The sequence below is a fragment of the Bos indicus genome, chromosome 3 (genome assembly GCF_029378745.1).
Source record: "Bos indicus isolate NIAB-ARS_2022 breed Sahiwal x Tharparkar chromosome 3, NIAB-ARS_B.indTharparkar_mat_pri_1.0, whole genome shotgun sequence".
Taxonomy (NCBI): Eukaryota; Metazoa; Chordata; class Mammalia; order Artiodactyla; family Bovidae; genus Bos; species Bos indicus.
The window spans coordinates 67978691-67992331 of NC_091762.1; the positions used below are offsets into that span (position 1 = coordinate 67978691).

A 13641-nucleotide genomic window follows, 5' to 3' on the forward strand; every position below is an offset into this window, starting at 1 on the left:
AAGGAAATAAATCAATCATGCTTATCTTCCCAATAAATGTGAGGAGTCCATGCCCCTCAGTGACCTCAAAAAACCTCCTGACTTCCATGTTAAAAAGTGAGCATAATCATCTCTCTCCTCCCTAAATTTATGCCCCAAATCTTGTGTGACTGACTGTGATTATTGTGTAGAAGCGCCAGATGTTCAAAACTGGAGAGGTGGTTGAGAATAATACTGCTGAGCCACAGGAAATGCAGTTGGCCTTCAATAGAAGTGAGTGGAGTGAAGGTTCTGGAAAGAGGTTGTTGTTCAGTTGCTCAGTTGCATTGCTCAGTCACATCTGACTCTTTGTGACCCCATGGACTGCAGCATGCCAGTTTTCTTTCCTCCACCATCTCCAGGAAACAGGATAAAGGGACAAAACAGATCTTCAATTCATAGGAATGATGATATCATCTAATAAGCCGAAATATGAGCGAAGTCAATATGGGGCCTGGTTTGGGACAAAGAAACAAAGAAGGTGTTGGCTTTACACAGAAAGGGACATGCCAGGGGAAGAGAGAGGTTGGACCTATCACCAGGATGTCTGTAGTGTAAGAAGTTTATTGTAGTCTGTGGACTTGGAGCTGGCCTTCTGGGATCTGCATTCAGGGTGTCTCTGCATTTGTGACTTTAGAAAACCAGGGATAATCATCATACTCATAGAGTTGTTTAAGAAATGAGTCTTCATAGTACTAAAAAGCATTTCTGCAACTCAGCATTATGCACGTTTGTGCTGTATATTTTTCTTGGATCTCAGGCCTTGTACATGGCTTTACCTGGTAGTCTCAAACCATGGTAAATGTAGAAGCAGTGATTTCAACAGAGCTTGACTCAGAAATTTTGCAATGATCATGCCCAGTGTTTCAAGGTATGGGGAAAAGAATTCTGCAAACAGTGTAACCACTGCTAAAATTTTATTTTCTCCTTTGAAGATTTTGTAGTTTTCCAAATGTTTTCCAATAAGGTAATGCAAATTTGATAATCAGAAAAAATTAAAGAACTAGCCATGTCCCTCTTACTCCTCATCTTCCCACTGGAAAAAAAAATGGAGGTGGCAGAGATAGCAGTGGGGTGGAAAGATGATTATTTTTGTTTCAAAGAATAAGAACATCAGTTAAGAAGCAAAAGTGCTCAAATGCCCCACAGCCCAGGCAGCTGACACTGGGGCTGGTTGTTCAAGAGGTCAGGGGAAACTTAGTAGAAAACTAGGAAAAAAATGTTTAAATAGACTCAGATTGAATTTAGTGAATTATTCTGATGAAAATACACAGGCTCAAGCAGGAAAGCAAAAGGACATCGACAAATCTGGATGTTTATTTAATGCAGATTTAAGGACTTCATTACAGAAAAACATTGATTAATAGTAACTTGATGTGAAAGTTGGACTATAAAGAAAGCTGAGCGCAGAAGAATCGATGCTTTTGAACTGTGGTGTTGGAGAAGACTCTAGAGAGTCCCTTGGACTGCAAGGAGATCCAACCAGTCCATCCTAAAGGAGATCAGTCCTGGGTGTTCATTGGAAGGACTGATGTTTGAAGCTGAAACTCCAATACTTTGGCCACCTGATGCGAAGAGCTGACTCATTGGAAAAGGCCCTGATGCTGGGAAAGATTGAGGGCAGGAGGAGAAGGGGATGACAGAGGGTGAGATGGTTGGAAGGCATCACTGACATAATAGACATGGGTTTGGATGAACTCCGGGAGTTGGTGATGGACAGGGAGGCCTGGCGTGCTGTGGTTCGTGGGGTTGCAAAGAGTCGGACACAACTGATTGACCGAACTGAACTGAACTAGACTTCTAAACAAAAGCCAATGTGTATATAGTTGAAATAAAACTGATAAAACACAGCAATTGCATTGTCCCAGGTTTCAGAATTCTAGATCCTTAAGTACTTTTTCATAATTTAGTCCAGTTTTATAAGGGCACAATGATTAGAGAGGATGGCAGCCAAATATTATTAAAAATATAAATATATGCAATATCTGATCTAATGACTACCATATTGATTGCTAATTTATCTGTGTCTTTATGTAAAAAAATTAAACAAATCCCTGCTTGACACACATGACAGTCACGGATTTTTAGACACTTAGGAATCTTAAGAGGGTTTTAAAGTATATCCAATACAGCTCCCTATACAAAGTAGGCGTTACAGTATATAACACAAGTGAAGGGTAGTCAGGCCCTCAGATGAGGTCTTCAGATCTTTGTCTGTCCACCTTCATGTTATCCAGATCTGTAATAAAAAAAAAAAAAAAAGAGCTACCACTTAGCAACCTCTGTGTGCCTGGAACTGTGCAGGGTTTTTGTTTATCTGTTTCAATCACAGCACCTGCTTCTTCCCCCCACCCCAGCCCTTTATGCCACTTATCACTTATGTAACAGCATTTTTTACTAGTGTGCTTTTTTGTTCATTGTCCACCTTTCCACTGGACAGTAAATTCTTTGAGGGTAAAAATTGTGATAATTTTGCTTGCTGCTATATTCCTAATCCCTTCTACATAGCCTGGAACTCATCAAGAATTTGTTAAATTAATAAACACAGCTTTGGATTCTTCTGCCAGCTTTGAAATTAACCAGATCTAAAGGTCATTGAGGTGTTCCTCAAAGCTAATAAATGTCAGCGCCAAGAATCAGGCCCAGCTCCATTTGACCACAGAGGCCATGACTATCCTTCCAAGCTTCTTGGCCACCCAATTAGTTTAAAGGGAACCTATTAATTAAGCAATTTCAAATTAATGACATGAATTATATCCAATTCCTGCTCCCTCTCCCCAAAGCTAAAAAAGTATGTATTTCAAATCTGAGTTTTAATTTTCTACAAGATGATACTAATGTCACCTCTGGGCTTGGTGTTTTTATAATGCTTTACATTATATATTTCAATGTTTACACATGCTCACCATCCCCAATCATCCCTATGGTTGTCTTTTTTCCTCTGACCAAAACCATACACACAATATAAATCAATGATTTGCTGGAATCAGTCTGTACTGGCTCCCAGAACACATTGTTAAATTTTCAGAGAGTTTGTGAGCTGGATGTCAAACCAAAGCCATTATTAAAAATTAAACTTACAATAAAATAAATTATATGAAAAATAAATAAAATTTCAGTGGAGAAAGAATAAGCTTTCAAACAAATGGTGCTGGAACAACTGGACAACCATGGGCAAAAAATAGCTTTAACTTAAAACCATACCATATAAAATATTAACTCACAATGATTGTGGATTTAAATTTAAAATTTCAATATTTTATAAGAAAACATAGGAGAAAGTCTTTAAGATCTAAACCTAGGTGAGGAGTCTTTAGACATGACGTTAAAGGCAAGATCCATAAAAGAAAGCACTGATAAATTTACCTTCATCAAAATTTAAAATTTTTGTGCCACAAAGGCCCTTTTAAGAGGATGAAAAGATAAGTTACAGACTGGAAGAAAAAACTCGCAAACCACATATCTGACAAAGAATTCTCAAAACTCAACAGTAAGGAAACAAAAAATCTGATTAGTAGCTTGGTAGAAGATTTAAAGAGGCACTTCATGAAAGAGGTGAGGTGACAAACAAATACATGAAAAGCTGTCTAACACCATTAGCCATTAAGCAATGCAAATTAATATCTCAATAAGATTTCATTATTCAATTATTAAAATAGCTAAAGTGAAAAATAATAACAACACAAAACTCTGCAAGGATGTTTGATTGATCTGTCATACATTTTGATAGGAAACTAAAATGAGACAACCACCTGAGAAAATAATTTCCAAAATAATTTGGAAAAATTTTCTGTACTTTATCATATGACTCAGCAGTCACACTCTTGGTCACATCCCAGAAAATTGAAAAATTACATTCACACAAAAACCTGGACACAAATGTTTATGGGAGCTCTATCCATAACAGTATAAGGCTGCTGCTGCTAAGTCGCTTCAGTCGTGTCCGACTCTGTGCGACCCCATAGACGATAGCCCACCAGGCTCCCCAATCCCTGGGATTCTCTAGGCAAGAATACTGGAGTGGGTTGCCATTTCCTTCTCCAATGCATGAAAGTGAAAAGTCAAAGTGAAATCGCTCGGTCGTGTCCGACTCTTAGCGACCCTATGGACTGCAGCCTACCAGGCTCCTCCATCCATAGGATTTTTCAGGCAAGAGTACTGGAGTGGGGTGCCATTGCCTTCTCCCAGTATAAGGCTGGAACAACTCAAATAATCCATCAGTGGGTGAGTGGTTAACCAAACTGGTATATCCACACAATGAAACACTGCTTAGCAATAAAAAAGAACGATACCTGAAACAAAGTTCAGAGAATTCTGCTTAGTGAAAAAGAGTATCAAATTTACATGACCTATGGTTCTATATTTAAAACATTCTGGATATTGATTGTTATATTAGCAACAGACATGGAGAACAGACCAAGAATTATGAGAGACAAGGATAGAATGGTGACAATCTAAAGAGAAAACACAGGGGATTCCTTTGTGGTAATGGGACACTTATGCATCTTGAATGTCCTGATGGTTATATAGATCTATACAGGGGATAAAACTGCACACATACCACAAACACAACACACCGACACACACCGACAAATGAATCCATATAAAAATGATGATAACTGATCAATGTTTTTAGTCTAGTAGTATCATGTCGTTGTTGTTCAGTCGCCCAGTTGTGTCCAACTCTTTGTGACCCTGTGGACTGCAGCATGCCAGGCCTCCCTCTCCCTCACCATCTCCCAGAGTTTGCCCAAGTTTGTGTTCATCATATCAGTGATGCCATCCAGCCATCTCATCCTCTGATGCCCTCTTATCCTTCTGCCCTCAATCTTTCCCAGCATCAGGGACTTTTTCAATGAGTAACCTGTTCGCATCAGATGACAAAATACTGGAGCTTCAGCTCCAGTAGTATCATACAAGTCTCAATTTCATGTTCATGATATTGTATTACAGTTATATAAGATGTCAACATTGGGGGAAGCTGGGTGAAGGGTATGTGTGCTCTACTATTTTTGCAAATTCCTATGTGTCTTATAATTACTTCAAAATAAAAAAGTAAACAAAACAAATACATAAGATGTAAATACTCAAGACAGCAATTTCTAATTGTTTTACAACATTTTAGTATTAACTCTGTCCTGAAGTTATTTACATCCACCCAAAACGGAGAAGGCAATGGCACCCTACTCCAGTACTCTTGCCTGGAAAATTCCATGGACGGAGGAGCCTGGTAGGCTGCAGTCCATGGGGTCGCTAAGAGTCGGACACGACTTCACTTTCACTTTCACTTTACACTTTCATCCATTGGAGAAGGAAATGGCAACCCACTCCAGTGTTCTCCCAGGGAAAATCCCAGGGATGGGGGAGCCTGGTGGGCTGCCATGGGGTCGCACAGAGTCGGACACAACTGAAGTGACTTAGCAGTAGCAGCAATGCTGGTTGTATTAGTCAGCTCAGGCTACCGTAAGAAAAATGCCAGAGACTGAGTGGCTTCAACAACAGAGTTTTCTCACAGTTCTGGAGGTTGGGGAGTTTAAAATCAAGGAGCTGGGCAGATTTGGTTCCTGGTAAGAGTGCTCTTTCTGGCCTGTAGATGACAACCTTCCAGCTGAGGCTGTGTCCCTACATGGCAGCGTGCAGGCAAGCTCTAGTGTTTCTTCCTTTTCTAATAGGGACATTAATCCTGCCATGGGAGCCCTATCCTCATGACATCATCTAAAGTTAATTACCTCCCAAAGTCTCCAGCTTCAAATACTATCACACTGGGAGTTAGGTCTTCAACATACACATTCTAAGGGGATGCAAACATTGAGTCCCTAACAATGGAAGCATCATACAAGTTCTGCTACCGTGCCTCTCTTCCCTACTCTGCATTCAGTGACATCTCATTGGTAGCTGGAATCCAGCCATATAATAGTATTTATATCCTAGAAATAAGTACAAACTATAAACCAGAATTTGGTTTATTGTACTGCTAATTGCAAAACAAGTAGAATTGCGGAGAAAATGTTAATACTGTAAATTAAGCCTTAAAGTGTGCTGTGTCTATAAACCATTATATCATGAAGAGCATCAAATTGATAAGCCAGCCTTCTATTATTTGAAAACAATTGTTTGACTCAGCAAAGAAATTGCTCGCATTTCGATTCATCAAAGAAGTTTGTCATGAGTGAGAAAAGTTTCAACATTGGTCTTTTTTTGTTTCACTTTCTTCTTCTTGAAGTGAAAGCGAAACTGTTGGTCACTCAGTCGTGTCTGACTCTGTGACCCCATGGACTGTAGCCCTTCAGGCTTCTCTGTCCATGGAATTCTTCTTCTCTTGTCCATGGAGAAGGTAGTTATTCCCTTCTCCAGGGGATCATCTCTTCCTGACCCAGGGATTGAATCTGGGTCTCCTGTATTGCAGGCAGATTCTTTACCCTCTGAGCCACCAAGGAAGCCCTTTCTTCTCATTAAGTAACCAAAAATATCAATTGCATTCATGTTGGGACTACATACATTCATTAATTGCAACTGCAGATTGGCCACAGACACAAGAAATTTTTTAAATTAATTAATTTATTTTAATTGGAGGCTAATTACTTTACACTATTGTGATGGTTTTTGCCATACATCGACATGAATCAGCCACAGGTGCACATGTATCCCCATCCTTAAACCTCTTCCCACCTCCTTCCCCACCCATCCCTCTGGACTGTCTCAGAGCACCGGCTTTGAGTGCCCTGCTTCATTCATCGAACTTGCACTGGACATCTATTTTACATATGGTAATATACATGTTTCAATGCTATTCTCTCAAATCATCCCACCGTCTTCTCCCACATAGTCCAAAAGTCTGTTCTTTACATCTTTGTCTCTTTTGCTGTCTTGTATATAAGGTCATCACTATCATCCTTCTAAATTCCATATATATATATGCGTTAATATACTATATTGGTGTTTCTCTTTCTGACTTACTTTTCACTCTTTATAATAGGTTCCAGTTTCATACACCTTATTAGAACTCACTCAAATGCATTCTTTTTTTATAGGTGAGTAATATTCCATTGTGTTTATGTACCACAGCTTTCTTATCCATTCATCTGCTGATGGACATCCCAGTTGCTTCCATGTCCTAGCTATTGTAAATAGTAGACACAAGAATTTTGCAAAAACCAATGAAAGCATTCTGTGAGGACCAATATGCTATATGAAATTAACCACAAAAAATATTGCATATTTGTATTTTATTAGTAGTGAGTGAATGAGTGAAGTCGTTCAGTCGTGTCTGACTCTTTGCGACCCCGTGGACTGTAGCCCCCCAGGCTCCTTGGTTCATGGGTTTCTCCAGGCAATAATACTGGAGTGGGTTGCCATTTCCTTCTCCATGTATTAGTAGTGTTAGTATTTTATTATTTCTAAAGTGTTAGTATTTTATTATTTCTAGTTAGTATTTTATTATTTCTAAATAATAGTATTTTATCATTTCTAAAGTAGTGTTAGTATTTTATTATTTCTAAAGTGTATACTGTCATCACATCAATAAAATTCACAATAAGCTTAAGCATGTACACATTCACATTTTAAAAGGGAGATAGGGGGTTCAGGACTGGAGGGACCCATGTATAACTGTGGCTGATTCATGTTGATGTATGGCAAAAACCATCACAATATTATAAAGTAGTTCAGTTCAGTTACTCAGTCATGTCCGACTCTATGAGACCCCATCGACCGCAGCACGCCAGGCTTCCCTGTCCATTGTGAACTCCTACAGCTTGATCAAACTCATGTCCATTAAGTCGGTGATGCCATCCAACCATCTCATCCTCTGTCATCCCTTCTCCTCTGGCCTTCAATCCTTCCCAGCATCAGGGTCTTTTCCAATGAGTCAGTTCTTCGCATCAGGGGGCCAAAGTATCAGAGTTTCAGCTTCAGCATCAGTCCTTCCAATGAATATTCAGGACTGATTTCCTTTAGGATTGACTGATTGGATCTCCTTGCTGTCCAAGGAACTCTCAAGAGTCTTCTCCAACACCACAGTTCAAAAGAATCAATCCTTCTGGCTTACTTCACTCTGTATAATAGGCTCCAGTTTCATCCACCTCATTAGAACTGATTCAAATGTATTCTTTTTAATGGCTGAGTAATACTCCATTGTGTATATGTACCACAGCTTTCTTATCCATTCATCTGCTGATGGACATCTAGGTTGCTTCCATGTCTTGGCTATTATAAACAGTGCTGCGATGAACATTGGGGTACACGTGTCTCTTTCCTTTCTGGTTTCCTCAGTGTATATGCCCAGCAGTGGGATTGCTGGATCATAAGGTACTTCTATTTCCAGTTTTTTAAGGAATCTCCACACTGTTCTCCATAGTGGCTGTACTAGTTTGCATTCCCACCAACAGTGTAAGAGGGTTCCCTTTTCTCCACACCCTCTCCAGCATTTATTATTTGTAGACTTTTGGATCGCAGCCATTCTGACTGGTGTGAAATGGTACCTCATTATACAGAGTGAAGTAAGCCAGAAGGAAAAACATAAATACAATATACTAACGCATATATATGGAATTTAGAAAGATGGTAACAATAACCTGGTGTACGAGACAGCAAAAGAGACACTGATGTATAGAACAGTCTTATGGACTCTGTGGGAGAGGGAGAGGGTGGAAAGATTTGGGAGAATGGCAATGAAACATGTAAAATATCATGTAGGAAACGAGTTGCCAGTCCAGGTTCGATGCACGATGCTGGATGCTTGGGGCTGGTGCACTGGGATGGCCCAGAGGGATGGTATGGGGAGGGAGGAGGGAGGAGGGTTCGGGATGGGGAACACATGTATACCTGTGGCGGATTCATTTTGATATTTGGCAAAACTAATACAATTATGTAAAGTTTAAAAATAAAATAAAATTAGAAAAAAAAAAAAGAATCAATCCTTTAATGCTCAGCTTTCTTTATAGTCTGACTCTCACATCCATACATGACTACTGGAAAAACCATAGCTTTGACTAGACAGACCTTTGTTGGCAAAGTAATGTGTCTGCTTTTTATTTATTTATTTATTTATTTTTTTTTACTTTACAATATTGTATTGGTTTTGCCATACATCAACATGTCTCTGCTTTTTAATATGCTGTCTAGGTTGTCATAGCTTTTCTTTCAAGGAGCAAGCATCTTTTAGTTTCATGGCTGCAGTCACCATCTGCAGTGATTTTGGAGCCCAAGAAAATAAAGTCTCTCACTGTTTTCATTGTTTCCCCATCTATTTGCCATGAAGTGATGGGACCAGATGCCATGATCTTAGTTTTCTGAAAGTTGAATTTGAAGCCAACTTTTCCACTCTCCTCTTTCACTTTCATCAAGAGGCTCTTTAGTTCTTCTTCACTTTCTGCTATAAAGGTGGTGTCATCTGCGTATCTGAAGTTATTGATATTTCTCCTGGCAATTTTGATTCCAGCTTGTGCTTCATCCATCCTGGCATTCTGCATGATGCACTCTGCATATAACTTGAATAAAGAGGGTGACAATATACAGTCTTGACATACTCCTTTCCTGATTTGGAACCAGTCTGTTGTTCCATGTCCAGTTCTAACTGTTACTTCTTGAACTGCATACAGATTTTTCATGAGGCAGGTGAGGTGGTCTGGTGTTCCCATCCCTTTAAGAATTTTCCACAATTTATTGTGATCCACAAAATCAAAGGGTTTGGCATAGTCAATAAAACAGAAGTAAATATTTTTCTGGAACTCTCCTGATTTTTCAATGATCCAACAGATGTTGGCATTTTGATCTCTTGTTCCTCTGCCTTTTCTATAAGTAATTATTATTCAATTAAAACTAATTATAAAAAATTATATTAAAAAGAGAGAGAGCTAGTGTGTAAACATTTACTGGCATAACACTGTTTATTTACGGGCATAAGTCCAATCCTCTCTCTTTGTTCTTAGTTCAGTGGAGAAATCACCACTCCCCTTTAAAGCACAGATATAGGTTAATTGCGCCACATCAGGCTTTTACCTTTTGCACATGTTCTGTTTCTGGGAAACTGATGACCCCTGTATGTTCAGATTTGTGTGCTCAGAATCAATGACCTTCTACCACTGTAAACCCTGTTGACTTTGCAGGAAGATGCTTTAGTTTCTCCTGTGAAGAGACCCTTAGAGTGGGCTGGGTAAGTTCCACTTTGCTTTCAGCTTAGACTCCAAATTTACAAGTTTTCTAGTGGTTTTTCCATTTCTTTTGGTATAACAAAACCTGAAAGCAAGATTTCTTTCTAGCAGATGGTTCATGGGATTAGTCACTTTGGGTCTTTACCTACTAAATGTTTTACACTCACTGTCCCTTGGCTGTGACAAATACTGGCCCAAGATCAACATCCCAGCTGATTTGCTGTTTGGTTCCATGTAATATAGTTTGACTTTCAGGCTCAGTGCTTCTGCTTATTCTGGAAAGTCCTTCATCCCAATTCCAGTACTCAGCATCCTTTCTTCTACTGAGGATTCAGTTCAGCCACCTCCTCCCTTGTCTTTCCTTTCCAAATCCATTCAATATGGAAAAATACACATCCTTTTCTCTGAATCCCCCCAGAATGTAGCCAAACCTTTCTTCTGACATCTTCTCCCTCATATTGCTGTCGCATATTCTGAGGCTTATGTCACAGGTTTCTATTATCTCCTTAAGGACAAGGCTCTTTCTTAATTTATTTCCAAATTTCACCATGGTGGCTAGTTTAATGCCTGTGCATAGTAAGGACTATAAATGATAATGAAGAGAATATATCTTACAGTTACCATAAAAATAGATCTAAGATATATAAAATGACTGTCTCAGTGCCTGGCTAATGGTGGCTGCTCAATAAATGGTGTATGTGTGTGTATAAAGTACACATATAACATAAATATGTGGTATATATTATTACCATTGCTGGCACTACCATTGTTGTTGTTGTTTAGCTGTTAACTCATGTCTGACCCTTCCCAGCCCCATGGACTGTAGCCCACCAGGCTTCTCTGTCCTTGGAGTTTCCCAGGCAGGAATACTGGAGTGGGTTGCCATTTTCTTCTCGAGGGGATCTTTCCAACCCAGGGATCAAACACGAGTCTCATGTCTTCTGCATTGGCAGGCGGGTTCTTTACCACTGAGCTATCAGGGAAGCCCAGCACTTTCATTGCCATATGACTATTACTGATACAGATTCAGATTTCAGTGAAAGCATCTATGAATTTTCTAGCGCAGTGTAGGGTAAGAGCTTGGGCCTGTAAGTCAGGAGTTAGGAGATGCAAGTTTTCATCTCATTTCTGCCCAATGTTCATGGCCTTGGACTAATCAACCTCCTTGGGCTTCAGTTCCCTCATGTGCAAAATATGTTTGTGAATGCCAGAAGGTTGAGCCTCTTTGAAGCACTAAGGTCTGTACCTCCACAGTATCACATGGCAAGTCCCCTTGTGAGAGCTGGGCTCTCAGGGACACTCACCAATGGGCTAAACCCTCACCAATGGGCTAAGGACCCTTTGGCAAAGTGTTTTGGTGATGTGCAGAGATCCCCAGACATTCCACTTGTTGATTTTACTGGCTGGATAAGGACTATTTTCTTCTTCAGTTTGTGATCATAGTGAGAATTTGAAAGTTGTTGAAAAAAAGAAATAAACTCCAAAGAGTTTTGGAGGTGACATAGCTAATCGTTTTTCTCTTGGCAAGTTACGGTGGGGGAATGCCTCTCAAGTGGATCACTCTGATGACAAGGCACTGATGCACCTGCTGACCCCATGTGACACAGGCCTGGGGACCTCAGTTATGGAGGCGGGAACACAGAAGCCCGGAACGATCACGTGTCAGAGCTGGGAGATGCCTGTCTAGTCCAAGCATTTGATCTTACACATGAGGAAACTGGAGCTCGGAGGGACCAAAGGCCTCCTTCAAGGTCACAGAGCCAGTTAGTGGAAGAACTTGGAAGCGTACCTCCTAGGGTCCCAGCTCACAGCTTCTGCTCCCACTCCAGTCCCACTCACCATGGGCCAGCATCACGGCCGGCAAGGAGCATCTCTGATGCCAAAGTGAGATCCAAACAAACACACAATGTCTTCTCCCCTGCTCTCCCAGTTCTCAAATAAAATCTGACTGTTGGAGAGAGTTGAAGTTGGCTTTGGGAAAAACTAATTCCAATTCTTAACTCCCATGAGAACAGTGAAGATTTTGTCTTTAATGTACATGCCATCCCATCCTGGATGTGATTAGTAGGGAGCGGTAATCAACTGGTGCCTCAGAGGCCCTCTTCCTTTTCTGGCTGAGCACAGACCCAGAAACACCCCTCAGGATGTGGCTTACAAGAAATTGTGGATATGTTTCCTGGAACATATCTGTCTAGACTCAGATGGCAGCTGCTAGGCCATGAGCTCTAGAGAAGAAGCAGTCCAAGCATCAACCTGGCACAAGGCCTGGCAGATGGAAGACATTCAGTATGTTGTTTGGATGAGTGCAAAAACTGTCACTCATGCTGGTGACCACAATGTCACAGGATATTTAGTAGAATACGAAATGGCTCAGTAATGGATGCCCTTTAACAAATGAAGATGAGGTTGAAAATGAATCATCTGAGCTTATGGTTCTTGATATGTTTTTGGAGTAAGGAAATCAGACATATACTTTGTCAGAATCACTGTAGTGGAAATAGTTACGTGGGTGGAAGGGAAGGAGAGTAAGTATATTCTTATTTATCATCTTATTTAACTAGTGTTAGCATATATTTTTATTTTAATAGTTTTGCTTCTCTCTTTTCTCACTCATTAGCAACTCAGGATGACCTGGACTTTCTGACACTGGAATCTGGCACCATTCTGTAATTCTGTGCTCTGGAGCTTGATATGAGAGCTAAGGCTCTCATTCATTCTCTCTCTCTCTCTTTCTTACTGGCCAGTTTTCTTTCTTTGGAGGGAAGCTAGTTCTGTGGAGAGAAATCAGGGAGCTGACTGCTAAGGTAGGATAAGCTTACAGGAGTAAGAAAGTCTCCTGAGGCAGAGACCTCTAAGTCCCACTCCAAGTCCCCTTGTTGGCCCAAATTCCCTTAGGATGGAATAATGTGGCCAAGTTAATATCAATTGTGGAAGCAAGTGTCATGAGGGTACTTCCTGGCCCCTATAGGTACTTGGAACAAACTTCTAGCTCTCTCCTTTTTTTCTTTTTTAAAGTTAATTTTATTGAAATGTACTTGATTTACAATGTTGTATTAGTTTCTGGTGTACAGCAAAATGACTCAGTTATATGTGTATATATATGTGTGCATATATATATTTTAATATTATTTTCCATTATGATTTATTGCAGGTTATTGAAGGTAGTTCCCTGTGCTATACAGTAGAACCTTGTTGTTTATCTGTTCTCTATATAAGAGCTTGTATCTGCTAATCACAGAATCCCAATCCATCCCTCTCCCATTGCTCTCCTCCTTGGCAACCACATGTCTGTTCTCAGTGTCTCTGTTAGCACCCTCTTTTCCTGACACAGCAACCTTGCAGGCTACAGGATAGAAAAAGGTCATCTGACTCATTTTGGACTTTGAGTGAAGAATAAACCTCAGTGTGTTAAAAATTTTACTTGTTAGGTTTATTTGTTACTGAAGCATAGTCTATCCTGAACTTTCCTCTG

General features: G+C 40.1%; 1 protein-coding gene across 1 annotated transcript in view; it reads right to left on the bottom strand.

Moving 5' to 3' along the window:
- Positions 1–13641, bottom strand: part of ST6GALNAC5 (ST6 N-acetylgalactosaminide alpha-2,6-sialyltransferase 5) — a 213237-nt gene that overhangs the window by 110622 nt on the left and 88974 nt on the right. The gene's annotated exons all lie outside the window — the stretch shown is intronic.